Source organism: Pongo pygmaeus, chromosome 14 (genome assembly GCF_028885625.2).
Source record: "Pongo pygmaeus isolate AG05252 chromosome 14, NHGRI_mPonPyg2-v2.0_pri, whole genome shotgun sequence".
NCBI lineage: Eukaryota > Metazoa > Chordata > Mammalia > Primates > Hominidae > Pongo > Pongo pygmaeus.
Genome location: NC_072387.2, coordinates 84,280,674 through 84,302,883, shown reverse-complemented (window position 1 = coordinate 84,302,883; position 22,210 = coordinate 84,280,674).

The window sequence follows — 22,210 nt, the reverse complement described above, 5'->3', positions numbered from 1 at the left end:
GACTTTTTAATGTTTGCCATTCTAACTGGTGTGAGATGGTATCTTATTGTGGTTTTGATTTGCATTTCTCTGATGACCAGTGATGATGAGCATTTTTTCATATGTTTGTTGGCTGCATAAATATCTTCTTTTGAGAACTGTCTGTTCATATCCTTTGCCCACTTCTTGATGGGGTTGTTTGTTTTTTTCTTGTAAATTTGTTTAAGTTCTTTGTAGATTCTGGATATTAGCCCTTTGTCAGATGGGTAGATTGCAAAAATTTTCTCCCATTCTGTAGGTTGCCTGTTCACTCTGATGATAGTTTCTTTTGCTGTGGAGAAGCTCTTTAGTTTAATTAGTTCCTATTACAAATAGGATCCTATTACCAATTTTGGCTTTTGTTGCCATTGCTTTTGGTGTTTTAGTCATGAAGTCTTTGCCCATGCCTATGTCCTAGGTTTTTTTCTAGGGTTTTTATGGTGTTAGGTCTTATATGTAAGCCTTTAATCCATCTTGAGTTAATTTTTGTACATGGTATAAGGAAGGGATCCAGGTTCAGCTTTCAGCATATGACTAGCCAGTTTTCCCAGCACCTTTTGTTAAATAGGTTTTCCCCATTGCTTGTTTTTGTGAGGTTTGTCAAAGATCAGATGGTTGTAGATATGTGGTGATATTTCTGAGGCCTCTGTTCTGCTCTATTGGTCTGTATATCTGTTTTGGTACCAATATCATGCTGTTTTAATTACTGCAGCCTTGTAGTGTAGTTTGAAGGCAGGTAGCGTGATGCCTCCAGCTTTGTTCTTTTTGCTTAATATTGTCTTGGCTACATGGGCTCTTTTTTTGGTTCCATATGAACTTTAAAGTAGTTTTTTCCAATTCTGTGAAGAAAGCTAGTGGTAGCTTGCGGGGGATAGCATTGAATCTATAAATTACCTTGGGCAGTATGGCCATTGTCACAATATTGATTCTTTCTATCCATGAGCATGGAATGTTCTTCCATTTGTCTGTGCCCTCTTCTATTTCATTGAGCAGTAGTTTCTAGTTCTCCTTGAAGAGGTCCTTCACATCCCTTCAAGTTGTACTCCTAGGTATTTTATTCTCTTTGAAGTAATTGTGAATGGGAGTTTACTCATGATTTGGCTCTGTCTGTTATTGGTGTATAGGAATTCTTGTGATTTTTGCACATTGATTTTGTATCCTGAGACTTTGCTGAAGTTGCTTATCAGCTTAAGGAGTTTTGGGGCTGAGACGATGGGGTTTTCTAAATACACAATCACGTCATCTGCAAACAGACAATTTGACTTCCTCTTTTCCTAATTGAATACCCTTTATTTATTTCTCTTGCCTGATTGCCCTAGCCAGAACTTCCAACACTATGTTGAATGGGAGTGGTGAGAAAGGGCATCCTTGTCTTGTGCTGGTTTTCAAAGGGAACCCTTCCTGTTTTTGCCCATTCAGTATGATATTGGTTGTGGGTTTGTCATAAATAGCTCTTACTATTTTGAGATACACTTTGAGATTTTATTTAGCATGAAAGGCTGTTGAATTTTGTCGAATGTCTTTCTGCATCTATTGAGACAATCATGTGGTTTTTGTCATTGGTTCTGTTTATTTGGTGGATTACATTTATTGATTTGCATATGTTGAATCAGCCTTGCATCCCACGGATGAAGCCGACTTGATCATGGTGGATAAGCTTTTTGATGTGCTGCTGGATTCGGCTTGCCAGTATTTTATTGATGATTTTCCCATCAATGCTCATCAGGGATATTGTCCTAAAATTCTCTTTTTTTGTTGTGTCTCTGCCAGGCTTTGGTATAAGGATGATGCTGGCTTCATAAAATGAGTTAGGGAGGATTCCTTCTTTTTCTATTGTTCAGAATAGTTTCAGAAGGAATGGAACTAGCTCCTCTTTGTACCTCTGGTAGAATTTGGCTGTGAATGCGTCTGTTCCTGGTTGTCAGGCTATTAATTATGGCCTCGATCTCAGAACCTGTTATTGGTCTATTCAGAGATTTAACTTCTTCCTGGTTTAGTCTTGGGACAGTGTATGTGTCCAGGAATTTATCCATTTCTTCTAGATTTTCTAGTTTATTTGCGTAGAGGTGTTTATAGTATTCTCTGATGGTAGTTTGTATTTCTGTGGAATTGGTGGTGATATCCCCTTTATCATTTTTTATTTCATCTATTTGATTCTTCTCTCTTTTACTCTCTATTAGTCTTGCTAGCAGTCTATCAGTTTTGTTGATCTTTTCAAAAAACCAGCTCCTGGATTCATTGATTTTTTTTTTTTTTTTGAAGGGATTTTGTGTCTCTATCTCCTTCAGTTCTGCTCTGATCTTAGTTATTTCTTGCCTTCTGCTAGCTTTTGAATTTGTTTGCTCTTGCCTATCTAGTTCTTTTAATTGTGATGTTCGGGTGTCGATTTTAGATCTTTCCTGCTTTCTCTTGTGGACATTTAGTGCTACAAATTTCCTTCTACACACTGCTTTAAATGTGTCTCAGAGATTCTGGTACGTTGTATCTTTGTTCTCATTGGTTTCAAAGAACATCTTTATTTCTGCCTTCATTTCATTATTTACCCAGTCGTCATTCAGCTGCAGGTTGTTCAGTTTCCATGTAGTTGTGTGGTTTTGAGTGAGTTTATTAATCCTGAGTTCTAATTTGATTGCGCTGTGGTCTGAGAGACAGTTTGTTGTGATTTCTGTTCTTTTACATTTGCTGAGGAGTATTTTACTACTGATTATGTGGTCAATTTTAGAATAAGTGCAATGTGGTGCTGAGAAGAATTTATATTCTGTTGATTTGGGATGTAGAGTTCTGTAGATGTCTATTAGGTTTGCTTGGTCCAGAGCTGAGTTCAAGTCGTGGATATCCTTGTTAACCTTCTGTATCATTGATCTAATGTTGACAGTGGGGTGTTAAAGTCTCCCATTATTATTGTGTGGGAGTCTAAATCTCTTTGTAGGTCTCATATTGCTTTATGAATTTGGGTGCTCCTGTATTGGGTGCATATATATTTAGGAGAGTTTAGCTCTTCTTGTTGCATTGATCCCTTTACCATTATGTAATGGCCTTCTTTGTCTCTTTTGATCTTTGTTGGTTTAAAGTCTGTTTTATCAGAGACTAGGATTACAACCCCTGCGTTTTTTTGCTTTCCATTTGCTTGGTAGATCTTCCTCCATCCCTTTTATTTTGAGCTTATGTGCTTCTTTGTACCCTCAGCATTTGCTTGTCTGTAGATATTTGGAGAGTTTCAGGCATTATTTCCTTGACTGTTTTTTTCTGCCACATTGCCTTCTTCTGTTACTCCCAGTTATACAGATGCTGCTGCTCTCAGTTCTCTGAGGCTCTATGCATTTATTTTATTCTTTTAAAACTTATGTTCTTCACATTAAATATCTATTGATTTTTATTGAGGTTCTCTGATTTGTTTCTTCTAGGTCAAAGCTACTGTGGAGTTTTTCTTTTTTAATTTCAGTGAATTTTTCATTTCAGTTACAGATTTCAACTCCAAAAATTTCAATTTTTTAATAATTTCTAAATGCTTATTAATATTCTGTATTTAAGTTCTACTTTTCTTTATTTTATACATGGTTTCTCTAGTTCTTTGCACATATAGTAACTTATTTAAATCTTTGTCTAAAATGTCTAACATACAGGATCTTTCAAAAGTATTATCTATTGCCTGATTATCTTTTCTTCAATATGGATCACACTTTCCTTTTTCTTTGCATGTTTCAAAATTTCTTCCTAAAAATTGGATATTTTATATAATGTAGTGCAGTCATTTCTGACTTTCACCCTGGGGCTTGTTATTGTTGGTTAGTTTTGTTTGTTTAGTGGATTGCTCGAACTAATTCTATAAAGTCTATTTCCTGCAAAGTATACAACCTCTGATGTCAGTACTCAGGACTTTTTGTTGTTGTTCTTTAAAAAATTTTTAAGCTTAGAATTCTAGAAGTTGCTCCTAGGTCAGTATAAGTTAGTCTTCAACCAGTGAGTGATGGGTTAGGGATTGTGTTTAAGCCTTCTGAACCAGTATGACTTCTATCCATTTCAGGAAGATTTCAAACCTACACTGCTGTTAGCCAGGGATTAACAGTTCTCCAGTTGCTTCAGTGTGTGTGTACACAGCCTTCCAAACCACTAGGGATGGGTATGATCTTATTAGGATCTCTTGAGGCTTTTTTCCTCATGTTCTTGTTAAAATTCTGGCAGTTCTGTTGTTTTGTTTGCTGCTACCAGTATCCAATTGCTTCCCTAATTGTTTAAATTGTTTACCACTATGACCTCATTTTATTTATTTTTTATTTTTTATTTTATTTATTTATTTAAGGAAGGTTGCCTTTCCTATACTCTGTTTCCAATTAAGTCAGCTCCCTCAGGCAGTGCTGTGGAGCTGGCAGTCCTCAAGTCTGGCTTTCCCCAGAGCAGAAGCTCTACTCATTGTGCTGGAGCTAAGTGCATGGATGGGATGGGATACAGTCTGTTTCTCCCGGACTGACTCCTTTACCCTAAGTTGGAGCTAGGCGGTATGGTAGTCCCTATTTTCCTTTGGAAGAGTATGGAACTTCTACCCTATAAGCATGGCAATAGAAGCCTTAAGTCTCTTTGGCCTACAGTTCATGGCTTACAGTGCCTGACCAGGAAAAAGCCTTCACCCTAGGAGTGACAGCTGGGCAGAGAGCTATCTTAGCTGAACCCTTCTGGAGTAGATCATACGGAACATAGATCTTGAAGGAGGTTATAAGGGAGCCTTATCTGCCCCTCCCAGAGTGAAACCGTTGCCCTACAGCTCAGAGGTAATGGAGGGAGTAGGGTGAAAAATGCCACCCTCTTCTTGGCCTTGCCTGCCTAAAATAAACCTGCAACACTGAGTAAAAGTTGGGAGTGGTGATGAGAGCAGTTTCTGGCTCAAGTGCCACAGACTACCGCTGTTCTTACTGAAATTCTGAAGTTTTTTTTTTTTTTTATAAATGTTTCTCAATTTATTGCCTATTCTTAGCTCAATTTCCAGAGACATTATTGAATAATTTTATTTTTGGTAATTTGTGCCAGTTTAGTGATTCCTTTATTAGAAAGAAGGTCTGCAATCTCACACAGCCAACATCTCATTTCTCTGTGTGTGTGTGTGTGTGTGTGTGTGTGTGTTTGTATATACATATTTCTGTATAATTCTACCCTTCTAAGTCCACGGCTGGAAATCAGAACTTTCACTTCTCACCTCCTTTCTTTAACCTTCCTTAGCTCTCCTTACAAACATGGAAGGGTTACTACAGCCTCTTCTATTAGTGTAGCATTACCCTTATAATAAAGACATAAAGGGAAGTTTCTAGAATTAAAAGCAAACATGTCTTTCAAGATGACTGTCATAGGCTTACTTTCTATAAAGAAAGTTCAGTTTGACTATTAAAGATGAACAGTATTGTTGTTCTAGTCCGGAACTCACTTTCTCATAAAGTGTGGAAATGCTTCTGTTCAACAAATTGGGAATCGCAGGATATCATGATTTAAGTTGAATTAATCACAGGATACTATGATTTAAATTTTAACTATAGCAGAATAATGACGTTGGCTTAGATAAAATAATAGGCAGATTAATTTTAGCTGAGGAGGTGGAAGATGATTTTGAAATGAACTGTGCCAGCAATGAGTAGATGACTCACTTTGATGCTCCAGATCTATAAAAAGCCCAACTCCTGATTCAGTTGGCTGATCAACAACAGATAAGTGACTCAGGAGGAGTAATCATTAGAGGAAGAATGGTGGGGCAGATTGACTAAAGAAAGGCTGACCCATATCATAACATGACATGTCATCTGCTTTTAAGCCCACTGTTTTAATTAGGGGCACTATTACTTCCCCAGCCACATAAAATTGAAAAGCAAATCACTTAAATGTTCTTATTATATAATATTTGAAACATATAATTGCATGTATGTTTGGCAAGAAGCATTCTTATAAAATTAACATGCATGCATTCACCATATTTAATAATAAAAACATTACCATTAGCTTTGCATATACTTTTATGCTACCCCCATGAGTAAATAGATTGCTGAATTTTATTTGTATTTATTTGGCTTTTAGATTTTCTGTTTAATTTTTACAAAAAAGGGAACATTTGCAGCCTTCTATGACTTAATTTTTTATAACTCAAATTACTTTTATAAGCATTATGTTATAGGTAGCTGTAGGTCATTTAAAAATATTTTAATTATTTTTGAAATATAATTCACATACTGTAAAATTCACCTGTTTAAAGTACACATTAATTGGTTTTTAGAAAATTCTAAAGATTATGCAACCATCATGACTATATAATTTCAGAATATTTTCATCACCACAAAAAGAAACCCATGCTCTTAGCAATAACTCCCAATTTCCTCCTTTTCCCAGCTCGTGGCAACTACTTTTTGTTTCTATGTATTTTCCTATTAGAACCTTCCACTTTGTTTCTGTATTGTTTTATGAATCAGTACTTAATTTCTTCTTACAGTTGAATAATATTTCATTATATGGATACACCATATTTGTTCATTTATCAGTTGATGGACTTTTGAGTTTTTCCACTTTTTGCCTATTATGAGTAATGAGTAATGTTTTTACAAACATTCATGTTCAAGTTTTTGTGTAAACATATGGCTTTAATTATCTTGGGTGTTCCTAAGAGTGGAATTTCTGGGTCATATAGTAACTCTATATTTAACTTCTTGAGAAACTGGCAAGCCATTTTACAAGGTGACTACACAATTTTCTATCCCACCAGAAATGTATGAAAGTTCCAATTTCTCAATATCCTTGCCAACACTTGTTTTCTGTTCAAAAATAGTGCCAATTTAGAAAATGTGAAGTTGTGTCTTATTGTGGCTTTGATTTGCACTTTTCTAATGTTGAACGTCTGTTCATGTGCTTACTGACTATTCATGTATCTTTGGAGAAATATCTATTCAAATCTTTTGCCCATTTTAAAATTGGGTTATTTATCTTTGTAACGCTGGATTATAAGTGCTCATTATATATGGTGAACGCTAGTTTCTTATCAAATACATAATTTGCAAATATTTTCTCTTATGTTGTGGGCTCTTTTTAAAAATACTTTCTTTACAGTAGCTTTTGGCATATACAAACTTTAAGCTTTGAAGAAGTGTAAGTTACCTATTTTTTTCTTTGGTTGTTTCATGTTTTTGATGTTACTTCTAGGAAATCATTGCTTAATTCAATGTCAAAAAATTTATGCCTATATCTTTTATGACATTTATAGTTCTAGCTCTTAAATCTATGTCTTTGAATCTTTAGGTAAGATAGGGGTCCAAATTCATTAATTTGCATGTGTGTATCCATGCACAGTTGTCACAGCAACTGTGTATCCATTTGTTGAAAAGACCATTCATTGGCTGTTAGAAAGGCAATAAACAACATGCTGGCAAGGCTGTGGAGAAAAGGGAACACTTAAACACTGTTGATGGGGCTGTAAAGTAGCTCAGCCATTGTGGAAAGTAGTGTAGTGATTCCTCAAATAACTTGAAACAGAATGACTATTCAACCCAGTGATCCCATTGTCGGGTATATACCTAAAAGAATATAAATCACGCCAGGCGTGGTGGCTCACGCCTGTAACCCCAGGATTTTGGGAGGCTGAGGCAGGCAGATCACGAGGTCAGGAGATCAAGACCATCCTGGCTAAAATGATGAAACCCTGTCTGTACTACAAATACAAAAAATTAGCCAGGCGTGGTGGCGGGCGCCTGTAGTCCCAGCTACTCGGGAGGCTAGGCAGGAGAATGGTGTGAACCCAGGAGGTAGAGCTTGCAGTGGGCTGAGATGGCGCCATTGCACTCCAGCCTGGGGTACAGAGCAAGACTCCGTCTCAAAAAAAAAAAAAAAAAAAAAAAAAGAATATAAATCACTCTACTATAAAGACATATGCATGTGTATGTTTATTGCAGCCCTATTTACCATAGCAAAGACATGGAATCAATGTAAATGCCCATCAATGATAAAGTGGATAAAGAAAATGTGGTACACATACACAATGGAATACTATGCAGCCATAAAAAGCAATGAAATCATGTCCTTTGCAGTAATATGGATGGAGCTGAAGACTATTATCTTAAGCAAACTATTAGGCTGTTGCAAAGTAATTGTGATTTTTGCCATAAAGAAGTAAATGGCAAAAACTGCAATTACTTTTGCACTAACCTATTAAACAGGAACAGAAAACCAAATACTGCATGTTCTCACTTATAATGAGAACACATGTTCACAAAGAGGGGAACCACAGACACCAAGGCCTACTTGAGGGTGGAAGGTGGGAGGACAGAGAGGATCAGATGACATATCTATTGGGTACTATGCTTATTACCTGGGTAATGAAATACTCCATACACCAAACCCCTGTGAACATGCAGTTGCCTATATAACAAACTTGTACATGTACCCTTGAACCTAAAATAAAAGTTAAAAATAAATAAATCTTAGCTAACAACAACAGCAAAAGACCATTCATTTCTTTATTGCATAGTGTAGTGGGTCAAATAGTAACCCCCCATGCCAAAAAAAAAGATGTGTTCGTGTCCTAATCCCCAGAATTTGTAAATAATACTTTATTTGAAATCCAAGTGCTATATTTGGAAACTTAAATACCTAATTTGGATCTTTGCATATGCAATTAAATTAGGGTTTTTGAGATGGGATTATCCTAAATTACCCTCATGGGTCCTATATTCAATGACAATTATCTTTAGAAGTGACAGAAGCAAAGTCACAAGCACATAGAGGAGAAGGTGTGATGTGAAGATGGAGGTAGAGATTGGATGGGTTGGGCTGCAAATCAAGAAAGGCAGTAACCACTAGAAACTGGAAGAGTCAAAGAACAAATTCTTGCTCAGATCCTCTAGAGAGGATCTTGATCTTGCCAACACCTTGATTTCAGACATTTGACCTCCAGAACTGAGAGAATAAATTTTTAAGTTACCCCATTTATGGTAATTTGTTACAGCAGCAACAGGAAACTAATACAAAAGGCCTTAGCATGCTTGTCAAAAATGAATTGAGCATAGATGGATAGGTTTACTTCTGGATTCTTAATTCTGTTCCCTTGATAGATAAGTCTATTCTTATGCAAGTCTCACATTGTCTTCATTATTGTAGCTTTGTAATAGGCTATAAAATCAGGCAGTGTGAGTCCTTTAATTTTATTCTCCTTTTTCAAGATTGTTTTGACTATTCTGATTCTCTTGCAATTTCAGAATCAGTCCATCTTTGTAAAAAGGCAGATAACATTTCGATAGGGATATTATGAAATCTGTAGATCAATTTGGGAAATATTGCCATCTTTAAAATATTAACCTTCCAATCCATGAGCACAGTTTTCATTTATTTTGGTCTTAATTTTTTTCAACAATATTTTGTAGTTTTCAGTATGTATGTCTTATGTGTTTCATTAAATTCTTATGTACTTTGTTGTTTCTGATGCTATTATAATTGGACTTGTCATATTAATGTTATTTTTAGATTATTCATTGCTAATATACAGATATACACTGATTTTTATATCCTGCAACCTTACTGAACATGCTTATTAGCTCTGGTATACTATTAATGTTTTGCAGATTCTTTGAGATTATCTATAAGAGTACATCAAATGAAAATAAATATAGCTTATTTCCTTTCCAATCTGAATGCCTTTCTCTGCCCTACCCCTCCTCCCCAGCATCCTGCCTTTTAGAAATGCTTCTGGTCTAATTTCACCCTGACTAGAACCTCCAGTACCATGTTGAATGGAAGTAACTAGAGTGGAAATGTGTCTTGTTCCTCATTTTAAAGGGAAAGCTTTACCTTTAAGTATGATAATAGCTGTAGTTTGTTTGTTTTTTCTTTTAGATTACCTTAATTAGGTTGAGAAATTTTCCTTCTATTACTAGTTTGAGTCTTTTTTGTCTTTAAATGGTGTTAGATTTTGTCAAATGTTTTTCTGTGCCTATTGAGATACTAATGCAGTTTTTTTCCTCCTTCCTTCTATCAGTATGGTATACTACATTTATTCTTCTTCTTTTTCTTTTGTATGCTAAATCAATCTAGCATTCCTTGGATAAATCTCATTTAATCGTGGTGAATAATCCATTGTACATGCTACTAGTTTGGTTTGCTAGTAATTTTGGGGCAGATTTTTGCCTCTGTACTCATTAGGGATATTGGTGTGCAGCTTTGGGTTTTTTTTTTTGTGTGTGTGTGTGTGTGTGTGATGTCTTTGCTTTTGATATCTGGCCTCATAAAATGAGTTAGAAAGGTTTCCATTCTCTTCCATATTTTGGAAGTGTTTTTAATGTATTGGTAGTAATTCTTCTTTAAATGTTTGTTAAAATTTACTGATGAAGCCATGTGGACCTGAGCTTTTGTGTTAAAAGTTTTAAAATTACTAATTCAATCTCTTTACTTGTTCTAGGTCTATGTAGGTTTTTCGATTTCTTCATGAGTCTGTTTTAATAACTTGTCTCTTTCTTGAAATTTGTCTATTATATCTAGGATGTCTAATTTGTTGGCATATAATTATCTTATTCTCTTATAATCTTTTTACATTATATTCTATAATGTCACCCTTTTCTCTTTTCTGTTTATATAAAGTAATAGAAGGTAGCCATGTCTTGCTATTTGAACACTGCTTCTCATTCACACCTTCTCCAAAAGGCTTTCAAGTTAAAAATGACTATAAGACAAAGACCACCTCAAAAGTATGCCTATAAGACCCTTTATGAAGATTTCAGAAAGACTTAAAGGCATGTCTCATAGAAACTCTCAGTTAGATAAAAAGCCTTCCAGAAAATTTTAAGATATTTTCCTACAGCTATTTTGACCCTATCCCAAATCCAAGAGAGCCTGTGTTGAGAGATTTGTGGTGTGGCTTTTATTTAATATAGTGAAACTTACTAAGATTCACAGGGATCCCACAAAGTTTATATGAGAATTGCATTAGTACTGTGAACTTGAAATAAAAGGAATAGACGTATTAAAAAGAAAAACAAAACAAAAACCAACCCATAAGCCCTCAATTCTCTGAGAGTAGAAAGAAAGCTGATAATGTTGCACAACAGCCAAAATGTTTTTCTTGTTATGGAAAATAAAAAATAAACAAGAAGTGAGTTCCAAGAACCCAGGAGGTGAATGAAAGAGCCAGAGAGAACGATTTAATATTTCCAAGGTAGGGACTGGCCCCTAATCAAGACACTGCCAAATGTGCTTGTCTTTTCCCCCATTTTTAAATGGGAGAGTCCATTGCAATTATTTCGTCTGTTATTCCATTGTGTATTAGTTATTATGGAGGGGAAGTAGAGTTTTTGGTTTGTTTTTGTTTTTAGTTCACAAATCTTCAGGTTGAGAAGAGCCATACTTAGGTATCTTCACTGAAGAGTATCATCTGTATTTGCATGTGATACAGATGACTATCTAGAGTGTAAGGTCCTGTTTGTCTGAACCAGAGCTGAGGTGAGTTAATTCCTTTTTAGAAGCTCTGAGACTCGATGTAAGAAGTTCAAGAACCCTGAGATGACCATGCTGGAGAGGCCGGGTGAGATATCTCTGGACACTTGTTTCTGTTGAGTATAGTCTTCCTACTTTACCTGTGAGGGTGCTAGCTGTGTGATTGAGCCATGGTGGGCCATGCAGCCATTATGAGATATGAGCCAAATTATGAGATACTGCCATGGTTGTTAGTTTAAAATTAGTACTCCAGTTTTGGGGTAGTTTGTTATACAGCAATAGATGATGGAAACAGAATTCTAAAGATATAATTGTCCAGGTGTAAAATAAAATATATGAAAGGATATTTATTGTAGCACTGAAACAATCTCAATACCCTTGAATAAAAGACCAGTTAAATAAATCGTGGTACATACATGCACTGGAAAATATACGCAGCAGTTTAAGAAGATTGAGGATGCTTGTGTTTCATTAATATAGAAATATTTTCAAGACATATAATGATGAAAACAAAATGCAGAACAGTATGTTGAATATGCGACTATGTGTATAAAAAATGGAGTGCAGGAGTATATGTGTTTGAATGGGCACAAATATCTCTGGAAGAACAGACAAAAGGTAATCATATTGGTTGCCTGCAGGTCTGGGTGGCTTCTGAATAAGGGCATCTATAAAACTTCTGTATATTCTTTTATAGTTTGTCATTTTTGTATCTTTAACAATGAAACTGAATTATAAAGATGAAATTAACACACGGGTAGGATTAGAGAAACTTTGAGTATACTAGTCCAGTAGTTATAACGTGACTCCTCACTAGCTTTCTTGACTTCAATCAGGCCTTCACTTGGTTGCAATTATTTTACTACTTCTCAGTATGAAACTTGATCTTACTGTTTTTCTTTTTAAAACTCTTCAAACCTTTACCTTCCTCTCAAAAACTCCAAATTCCTAACTATGATATTTAAGGTTTGTCTTAATTTGTTCTATATGTCATTCTTCAGCCATGATCTCCCATCACTACCTACTGCCAACATTTTACCTTCTGGCAATAATTAGTTATTTGTAGTTCCTTGATAGCTTCATAATCTGTTGCATCTTCATGCTGTTGTATATTCTGTGCCCACTGCCCCTGGAATTATCTCCTCTTTCTTTCTCCTTTCTCCTATGAACTACATCCTATCCTCTCAAAATAATACTCTGGTATCACTTACTTCAAAATCTAGGAATTAGAATGAATCATTTACTCTTTTGCAAATATATAGACTTTTTTTGCAATTCTCAGTCCATAAAATATTTATTTTATTTATACACCTATCTTTACTTTTAGATTAGGATGTCCTTGAAGGAAGAAATAATCTTTCTGTGCCAGTTTCAAACTCAGCCCCTGGCATACAAAAAGTTCTCAGAAGCCAATTGCAAATGAAACTAAAAAAATTTGGCACATATAATTTGGCACAGTCTTCCATCTTATTCTAGAGATTTTGTATTAAGTTTGAAAACACTATCAGAACTAGTGTCTCCTAATGGTAGTATTGTGGCCTTTTTACTCCTGTAGTTCGGTGGGCAGGAGTGTTACAGCTCTTTTACTCCTGCCACCTGCAGCTCAGTGAGCTGGAGTGTTACAGCTATTTCACTCCCACAGTTTGAGTTCTGGGTTCTTGTCCCACAACCAAGAAGAATAAGGTATGCAGACACTAGAGAGGGGATAAGGCAGAGTATAATTTATTGAGTGAAAGAAAAGCTCTTGACAGCAAGTGGGGACCCCAGAGTAGCTAGCTGTGTGTGAGGCTGAGTTTGGGGTTTTTAGTGGGCTTAGAATGGGGGAGTGCATGCTGATTGGTTTATAGGTAAGCTTGGAAAAGTCACCATTTGATTGGTTCTTTCTGAATGATGCCTTTTAACCAATCAAGAGAATGGGTAAGACAAGGATGGAAGTTCTCACTCTTGTCCATGGATTCTATCTAGAACTGGTAGCTAGGTTTTCAGGCTTTAAACTCTCCTTGGCTTGAAGGTCCAGTTTCACTGGAAACCCATCCCTGTCTTCCTAGGAATTTGTCTGTCTCCTGTCTCTATCAGTTGCATTACTACCATCTATATTTATATGTATTTATATACATATTTATGTATGTTTTCATGTATGGGTTCTTAAATATTTATATGTATTTCTTTTTTACTTTTTTTCTCAGATACCACAAATTTCCTTTTGACTAAACAGCTTTTCCCAGGCAGATATTGTTTTTTCTTGAGTCAAGATGACAAAGTACCAAAATTGAATGCAGCTTTTTGATAATATAGCTAGAATTTGAAACAGTGATAAAAGGAGTTTGTAAAAAAAAAAAAAATGATGAAAAAGTGTTTTCTCATTTTACTGTCAGAATAATCAATTAAAAATGCCTGTTTTCTAAGAGTTTACTTGGCAATAAATAAGTCCTGATTTTTTTTCTCCAGAAAGATAATATAGGTATCATTTGTTACTGAGTAACTATGAAACAAGGGAACAGTTTACTTATAGAAAAGATATATCGCACATTTGTATATCATGCCTGGATAAAGAGACTTAGAGGGAAAGTTATTATCCTGAAAAATCCCCTAATAATCACCTTACAGTTGCATCTAAGAACTTCAAGTGTGGAAAAATTGATGTGCTAAACTTGTTCATATTCTGTTAGTGACAGACGAATGCCTTTTATAGCTCGTGCTTGCTGTGGCCTCCATTTGGAGGTTGGACTGTTCCTGATAACCAGTTTTGAATAACAATGGAAGCATCAAGCCAGATTGTTCCTGTACTTGGTGGGGAGGGGTTTTGAAGAGGTTCACTTTTCTCTGAATGTGCTTCATAGCTTGTGAATGTATGATGTGGAGTCTTCCCTATTTTATGTTATTTCACAAGTCATTATACTTTAAGGGTATTTATGTAGCCTCATTTTGCTTTTATGCATTCAATCAATTAGACACATGATTTCATTTAAATACCTGGATGCCTCATAAATTCAGCTTTGCTAGAACCAAAGCAAAATCTTAGAGATTGCAATGGTGTTCGTATGGAGCCAATTAACACCTAAATGTGTTTTATTTTTAAGCAAACACTTAGTGGCTATTTGACAAACATATACAGTATATCATTCTGTACTGTTATCTGACATATGTGGCACATATATATGTATATGGGATGGTGTGTATATGTGAATTACCATGTCATTTCTAACCTAGCTCTTTATTAGTTGATGGTTGGCTCCTGTGTGTGTTTATTTTTCTGTTGTACCTCACATCACACTGAGTGCTAGTCTAGGTTTTCTGTAATCAAAATCACTGAGCTCCGTGTGGCCCAGGCTACTTTCAGGTTGACCAAGCCTTCATCTTGGTGCTTCTTTCTATGCCTACTGCCCCTGGGAAGTCCCTGTGAATAGGCACCCATCTCATCCTCCCAATCTTTGAGGCTTCTGTTTTCTGTGGCATCCACTGAATTACCAATTTCCTTTGATTCCAAGAGGAGATTAGCTAGTCCAATAAAGTGTTTACATGAGACTTTAGAGACACAAGGATACTTAGTGTTAATTTAAACAAAGTGCTGCATTTGGGAGACAAGGGAGGTAAGGCCCAGAAAATGGGAGTAGCATGCCCAAAGTCAGAGTTCACAGAAGTAACTCACAGCCCAGAAGTAACTCACAGCCAGGGCTACTGCACCCCAGCCTAGTTCTACTTGCAGGAAACCACAATTCACATCTTCTTAGGCTTGATGGAGTTTGTAGACAGATAGTATTTATATAAACATGAACTCTCTTCAAGAACGACTTGGAGATGGTCAGTCCAGATAGCTGCACATAGTCATGAACTCGCCAAGCCTCTTTTGTCTTTCTGTTATACCACTCTTAACATATTCTCAAAGTCACACAAGATTATAGAAGTGTCACTCTCATTCATTTTACTTATAGTCTCCTAGACCAAGGCTTTAACCCCTAGTGGAAACTCCAAAGGTGAGAACTTCAGATTCCTCTGGCAAACTGGACAGGACCTTGTCAACCTGAGGAAAAAAAAACCACACACACTAAAGAAAATTATCTGTAAATATGTTTTGTTTACTCAGGAATATAAATAAGGATTATAATCCAGACCGCATGAAATGGCAAGGCATTCCATGAGGGGAAGGCTAAAGGGAAGCTTTTATTCGAAAAAGAAATTTGCATAAGCTGCTTAGCAACAGAGTTCACTGGCTCTAGAGGTTCAAAGTCAGAATTGTCAGTTCACTGGTGGAGATGTCATTATTCCTGGGCAAGTGTTCTTCCGAGAACATCTTATCTGAATAACTGCAGTCCTGAAGCATGTGTAGTGATAAACCTTATCAAAGGAGGAGATGTGTGATGGACGGAAGTCCTTGGACACAGTTCTTATCTCAGACATGTAAGCATGAGCCTCCTTTCCTTTGGGCTTTCATAGCTCTGTTTTGTCCAGGTCTGACAAAAACGATTTCATCCTGGTAACTGTGTCTTTCATACAAGTATTTTAAAAGTATATTTGGGTGTGTTCCAATCCCTGAAGTTGTAGTAGAGGAGGGTGGTCTTTTACCCTGGAAAAAGCCCCTGCTCTGTGGGGTATCAATATGCCCAACTGGCAATTTACATTTCTCAGTCCTCATTGCAGATAGGAGGAGGTAGGTTGTGAGATGTATCAGAGAGTCACTTGGTGAGGGTTTTAGGAAAGCACTTACACAGCTATACAGCAACATTTCTCTTTTCCCCATTCATTGTGATCCCTCAGTGACAGTTCTGTAATCCTGTGTGACTTTGAGAATATGTTAAGAGTGGTATGACAAAGGTAAAAGAGGCCTGGAGTGTTGATGACAATGTGGAGCCACCTGGACTGCCCATCATTGTAATGAGTAAAAAATAAGCTTGCCCCTTGTTTAAGCCCTGTTGTTTCATGTCTTTGCTGCAAGCAGCTGAATGCAGTTTCCACCTGGCACAGTCACATTTCAGGAGCACATTTGTTTTTTCACTCTTTTCTCCAGCACCCTACCTTGACTCCGGTAGTCCTTTAGAATGCTCATATCTCTATCATTCAGAAAATATGAAACAAAACAAAACAAAACAAAAACCCAGAACTAAATCCTTTCCTTATACCACTTCTGATTTTAGAAATCTCCCAATTCCTTATAGCTCTCTAGAGCCACTTTTCTCAAAAAAAAAAATATATATATTGTATACTATTATATACTAAATTCTGTTTGCTTTCCCATCTCCCATTCCTTTTTAAAAATGTGTCCATTTCTTTAGCAATTTAGCTATAAAATAAAGCTCTTATTTTTGAATAGTTAATATATATATCTATTTGGTACAAAATTCAAAAAGTAAAATATAGCCCTGTTCCCATCTGTATCTCCCCACTCCATTTCCTTCCATGGAGTCAACTAAATTGCTAGTTATTCTTATGTATATATTCTTTCAGAGTTTTGTGCCAATGAAAGCATACACATAAGTGTTTTACTTCTTAAAAATATTTTTTCACACGACAGCATACTATACACACTGTTCTATACTTAGGTTTTTCACTTATACATCTTGGAGATTGTTTCAGAGTTGACTCTTATTTTTTTTTTTAACAACCGTAGAGCATTCCATCATCTAAGGGGCCAAAATATGATTATTTAATGAATCTTATATAGATGGGCATTTAGATAATTTCAGATATTTTTATTGCTAGCCACACTATAATACATGTCCCCATGAATATTTTCCTAACACATATAGGTATATCCGTGGAATAAATTCTATAGTGTCCTGGTTTTAGTTTTGATAACTATTACCTAAATGCCCTCCACAGAGGTTTTACAAGGATATGAAATTAAAGTTTATGTGATTGATATATTTAATTAGCCATTTCTTTAGAAGTTATTGAGTGACTTTGTTTTTGAAATAAAAAAAATTGTGATATTGATTGTCCCTTCTTCCTCACCACTCCCAACCACTTGATTTTTGTTGATTATATTTCTTTATCATTTTATACCTTTAAGTATATTTCTGCCTTCATTATTTGGTTTATAAACTCAATGATATATATTACAACTTGGTTATAAAAGATGAAGTCTGCATACATTATGAACTCCCACTTCCTATCCTTCTTTTTCCAACTTTTACTGGGTTTATTACATTTACAACCTGTCCTGTGACCACAACCCTGACACTTATTTTAATCTTAGTCTGATGCTTAAAAAAATCAACACCTATAGCTAGTTCTTTTCCAATAGGTTTCTCTTCCTTAAGTAAAATTTTTATTTATTAGTTTTTATCAAGAAGAGCTCCTGGAAACTCTATTTTCAACTACATTTATTCTCAAATGATAGGAAGTTAAAATACTTTGGGGTCTTGTTTTTCCTTGAAATCTCAAGTACTTTTCCACTGTTTTCTGGCATTGAATGTTGCTGTGAAGTCTGAGGTTGGCCTGCTTGCTTTTTAACTTTCTCTTAAAAAGGTAGCTTGATCTTTTTGTCTGAATGGCTACTTTCTTCTCATTCCAATAGCTTTACTAGGTAGGGTATCTCTTGGTGTACAGCCTTTTGTGTTAATGCCCCTGTGAAAATATGTCCTTTCATGTCTATAGATTCAAGCTTTTTTTTTCTGGCAAGGTTTCTTGAGTTATATCTGTAAATATTTTTATGATCTACCATTTCAATTCCTCTCTTTGGGATACTCATTATGCATATTTAGATGTCCTTATATGCTTTTTATGTCTGCTATTTTTTTCTACATTAATTTTTAACTGTATTTCTTTGTTGTACTTGCTCTTTTTTTCCCTGTACTTTATGATTTTCACTATGTTTTCACAGTGTCTATTTTCCTTCTTGGGCTGTTATCAACGTCCCAATTTTTCTGTGATCACAACTGTGAAGGTTTTATTTTTCTCTCTGCAAGCTGTTGTATTTCCTTCTCTCACAGCTTCCTTGGGCTTTTATGTCCCCACTTTGAACTACTGCCTTTTACCAGCTCTGTGAACTGGTAATTTTTCAGTGCCTTAGTTCTTTATCTCGGAATGGGGATAGTAATTGTTCTACTTGATAGAGATGTCGTGAGGACCAATGAGTTAACTTATTTAAAGCACTTAAAATAGTGCCTTATACATGGAAAGCACCTTATAAATACTTGCTATTATTATATTTGTGGTTCTAGAGAGGCAGCTCATTTAAGAGTTTTTATTTTTTGATTCAGAGAAATCTGGTCCTAGTTTCTATCCACTCATTTTTCTGGTGGGTTTTTTTTTTGGTGGGGGCGGGGGGGCCTACCTTTTGTTTTCCAGTCTAACAGCTGGTTTTTTGAAAACAAACATACCTGTATACGATAAAGTATATACATCACTAAGTGGCCTAATCAAGGAAAAATGTGAGTAAATGTTAAAATGGAATACCAGGAAATAGCTAGAGATGTAAAAGAAACTTAAGAGTCGAAAAGTATACTTTGCAAAACTGCATACAAACACATTTGAAGGAATCTACAGATCAGAGAATTATCTGAAAATATATTTTATCTAAATGAGGGCAGAAAGGGAGGAAAAATCCAAATAGATGGATAATCATAGAGGAAATTGATTAAAATCAGGCCTCAAATGATTTCACAGGGAAGTATTTTTAAACCTTCAGGGTTTGCTTTTTGTCTATCTTTTTAATGACATGCAGAAGAAAGAAAAATCTTCATTTTTTCATATTTTAATAGGATCAGTATCACTCTGAAATCTAAACCTGAAAATAACATACACTTTCACTCACACACATACGCATAAACATTTTGGTTACAGCAGCAACTGTAGATGTTACCACTATTACAAAACCTTTAAAACTACAGAATGTGCTTAAGTATGGGATTAAAAGAATAAAGCAGCACCAATAATGGGGTTTATCTCAGGAATACAGTAATGCTTTACTATTAGAAGGTATGCTAATATAATTCACCATATTAATAAGATAAAAATCATATCACTTCAATAGTGTCTCCAAAAAGCATTTGATAGAACAACTTCTATTGCCTAAAACTTGTGTGAATATTTTTATATTCCTTCCTGGTATGTGTGTGTGATAGATTTAGTGATACTTATTTATAACATATATGTATAAATATCTTAAATATATAACATATAAACACATATATACACGTGTGTGTCTGTGTGTGTGTGCGCGTGTGCATGTAGATCAAACAGAAGCCATTATGCTTAATGGCAAACACTTAGGGGATGTCCTAGTGCCAAGTAAAGTATACTTTCATTACTTCTATAACTTTTTCTCTCTGGAATTGTGAACTGATACAACTAAAAAAGAGAAAAAATAAGTAAACATGTTAGAAAGTAAAGTTAAAAGCATCATATGTAAGTAATGTGTTTTAATAATTGAAGAGCATCAACTGAAAATCTATTAGAAACAAGAAAATAATAGTGCTGGTTACAAACACACCCACACATCCACACAAAAACATATGTACACAGAATTGCAACAAAACACCAAAGAATAAGTTGAACGAGAAATATGTAAGTTTAAATAAAGAACCTTAGCTATCCATTCATTTATTAAATAACTGAAAAATATATCTTATTCTTAGAGAAGATTGAATAGTATATAAGTTATAAAAAAGGTAATTCTCAATTTTATTTATAAGTTAAATGAGATCTCAGCTAAAAATAACCTCAAGATTAGAAAAACAAACATGAGAGGCTGGACATGGTGTCTCATACCTGTAATCCCAGCACTTTGGGAGGCTGAGGCGGGTGGATCACCTGAGGTCAGAAGTTCAAGACCAGCCTGGCCAACATGGTGAAACCTGTCTCTACTAAAAATACAAAAATTAGCCGGGTGTGGTGGCACATGCCTGTAATCCCAGCTACTCAGAGGCTGAGGCAGGAGAATAGCTTGAACCCGGGAGGCAGAGGTTGCAGTAGATTGTGCCACTGTACTCCAGCCTGGGCAACAGAGACTCCATTTCAAAACAAAACAAAACACCAAACATGAGAAAATTATATAAATCTTACTTGGAAAAATTAAATATAACAGTGGCCGTAAAGTTGCCTCAAGGAAAATAATGAGAGACTTACAGAAATGATTAAAATGCTAAATTAATTAAAACTTTGTTTTTATACCGCAAAAGAAATAGATATGTGAATATACCAAAATTTAATATTCCAGAGGTAGAACCAAACATATGAATCCAATTTATGATAGTATCTTTAATCAGCAAGTAACCAGGGATTTCTTCTACTTCTATGTCACCAGTTTATTCTATGCTTGTCCATATTATATTGCACTTTATTTTTTCCTCTTTTTCCTCTTACTCATTTTATTGTATGTTGTGGTCATTGCTTTTCAGAGGAATATTCTAACACTGATTTAAATTCCTTCAGCAAAAGTCTTCATGAATATTTTATCACATTATTAAAGAATTAATGTTTTCTACTACATAGTAGCTGAAGTAAGTAGGAGAGAGAGACCAGTACTAATTGAAAGCTAGGGAGCCAGCCTTACTTCTGAAAGGTGGGATGACTGGTCAGTAGCTTAAATGCTCCTTGGCTCTGAATGTGACCCCGTCTCTATAACAAAGATGTACTGTAACCTACGTGTGACAGTTCTTCTAGTAGAGGAGGTTGGGAAGCAGAGCCCCTGGTACAGTGTGAAAACGAAAACCACAGATGTACACAGTTACTTTCACTTCTAACATTTCAAAGTTGATTATTTGAAGTTTTTCTTCTTGAGAATCATTTCTAGAAATAAGGGAACACTGACTCAGAAAAGTCCCTCTTATTTTTGTTTTGAAGATGATTTGTCATTAAATTAAGCTACTCATATGTGCATACTAAATTTTATATGAAATCTCATAATGCAATTTTGTGTTAACTTATTCACTAATTATATAATAAAATTGCTAGAATAATCCAACTCATATTTTATTAATGCTTAATTAAAGACATAGCTTAAGTAATTGTGGCACATTACAGTACTAGTGAACCAGAAACTCAAATAAACAATACAATGACAGAAAATTACTAGGTAGAATACTTTAGTTTTATGTATCTTTTAGCTGAATTCATAAATAGATTACATTATTTTTGGATGCCTTTTGGCTCCTTATTAACCTTTCTTTCTTTTCTTTCTTTTTTTTTTTTTGAGACAGTCTTACTCTGTTGCCCAGGCTGGAGTGCAATGGCACGACCTTGGCTCACTGCAACCTCTGCCTCCTGGGATCAAGCTATTCTCCTGCCTTAGCCTCCCAAGTACCTGGGATTACAGGCACCTGCCACCATGCCAGGCTAATTTTTGTATTTTTAATAGAGATGGGGTTTCACCATGTTGGCCAGGCCGGTCTTGAACTTCTGACCTCAGGTGATCCACCCACCTCGGCCTCCCAAAGTCCTGGGATTACAGGTGTGAGCCACTGCGCCTGGCCCCTTATTAACCTTTCTAAATAAATTTCTGCCATGGGTATAGTATATTCATAAAAATGGCTTTCACTGACAGCCTTAAAACAGGTATCCGCGTGGCCTTTGGGTTTTTTTAATCCAATTTTTGGATCTTATGTCAATAGCGGTTTAGAAATCAATTGAGAGAAAGATTGACAAAAAGTCATAAATTGAATAACCACCAGGACTTTGGTTTAGTGGCCTCGGGAGCTGTTGTGACTCATTGAATTATAAACTTAAGCAGAATTAAATGGTAGCTTCTTTTGTATTTTCCTGCCAGTCAAAAACACGAGACTGTAGTTCACACTGCAGGCCAGAACACAAT